General features: G+C 37.0%; 1 pseudogene; it reads left to right on the top strand.

The window, feature by feature from the left end:
• The first annotated feature begins 224 nt into the window (after nt 1-224).
• LOC126024263 (transmembrane protein 147-like) lies at nt 225-870 on the top strand (annotated as a pseudogene).
• Nucleotides 871-1,694: the final 824 nt, after the last annotated feature.

Genomic DNA, 1,694 nt, shown 5'->3' on the forward strand with positions numbered 1-1,694 from the left:
AGAAGGCTTTTCTATTTACAAATTTTGTTGAATGACATGGAATGTTGAATGAAAAATGTAAACTGTGAGAATTCTTCCTTAAGTGTCTGAATAATTAAAATAATTAAATGTAGTTTTTTCATTGCAAGAAAAAAAAAAAAGGCCACTTTTTCCGGGCAGAGACAGGTGAGCGCCAGGCCCAGGTTGGGGCACTGCTGAAGAAGGTAATTAGGGAAGCCATCGCCATGACACTGTTCCACTTCAGGAACTGTGCCGCCCTGGCCTACTTCCCCTACTTCATCACCTACAAGTGCAGCTGCCTATCCAAATATAACACCTTCTGGAAGAAACGCATCCAAGGCCAGGGTCACCTACCTCTTTGTGCAGCTGTTCAAGATGCTGTCCTTGGCCACTTTCCCACCTGGAAAGGCGGCATTCATGACTTTATTGGAGAGTGAATGACTTGAGTTTGTGGACGTGGCAGTCTTGATAGGCCTCAACCTTGTGGTGTTCTGGAATACAGAGATAGGAATACAGAATCAAGGTTGATGCCCTGGGATGGGCCACTGCTGAGCTTCTTATGTCCCCCTGCAATCCCCTCTGGTTTGGCGCCCAGGGTATTGAGTTTGACTGGAAGTACATCCAGATGAGCATTGACTCCAACTTCAATCTGGTCCATTACATTGTGGCATCTGCCCAGATGTAGATGATTACCCACTATGAATTGTACTCACTTTCCGGCCAGCTGTCCTCCTCCTCATTGTCCTCAGTGTCTACTGGGCCTTTGTCACTGCGCTGCTGGCCCGAGTAGTGGTGACAGGGTTGCTGGCCCTTAACACTCTGGCCCTATACGTGACTATCATCAAAGTGGCGATGGCAAGACACTCATAGACATGACCTTTAGCATAGTCTTTCTCTTTTCCTGTCTCCAGGTTTCTGTGAAGTAAACAGTATATAGAACATAAAAAAGAAAATAAAGGAAAGAAAAAAAATCAACAAAGCTCTCATCCTTTATTTAAAAGCTTAGAAACATTAGTTTTTAAAATAATATTTCAATTATTTATTAGTTTACTTTTACATTACAAAGATTTTCAGATATATTTTGACCAGTTTTTGTGACAAGTAGCCTAATTTAAATAGCATTTCAAGTAGAATACAACCAAGAATTCTTAAATTTTGAACAAAATAAATATTTCTCAAAGTAAATGTTTATTATGCAGTCTTTTTCAACCAAGAACACATATATATTTTTACCTTAAAATTTTTATATACTTATATATTCTGTATATCATTTGTAAAAATATTTGCTATTTTCCAGGTATGACATGGGTAATGACTTGTAGTTGAACCACATGTTTAGTGAAATTAACAAATAATTTTTATTTTTAATTGAAAATTGTTCAGAGCAAGAAGTGCATAAAAAGTAGACTAGAAATAAAGTGATATACTTCAAATTTTACAGGTAAAATAAAAAATGCTAAGAACTGTTTTTGGTCAAGTATAGAAGCCAGAACTTCACATTAATCTGAGAATGAGATGTGATATTGCTCAGGGTCTGGATTCTAGAGTCACATTCTGAATTTCATTACAGACTCTGCAATTAACAAGCTCTATAGTATTGAAAGTCATTTGTCCTTTACAGAGTTTATTTTTTCAAGTTACTGACATAAATATGCTAAAACTTTATTTTATTACCTGTAATAGATACCATGATA

The sequence above is a fragment of the Suncus etruscus genome, chromosome 12 (assembly GCF_024139225.1).
Source record: "Suncus etruscus isolate mSunEtr1 chromosome 12, mSunEtr1.pri.cur, whole genome shotgun sequence".
NCBI lineage: Eukaryota > Metazoa > Chordata > Mammalia > Eulipotyphla > Soricidae > Suncus > Suncus etruscus.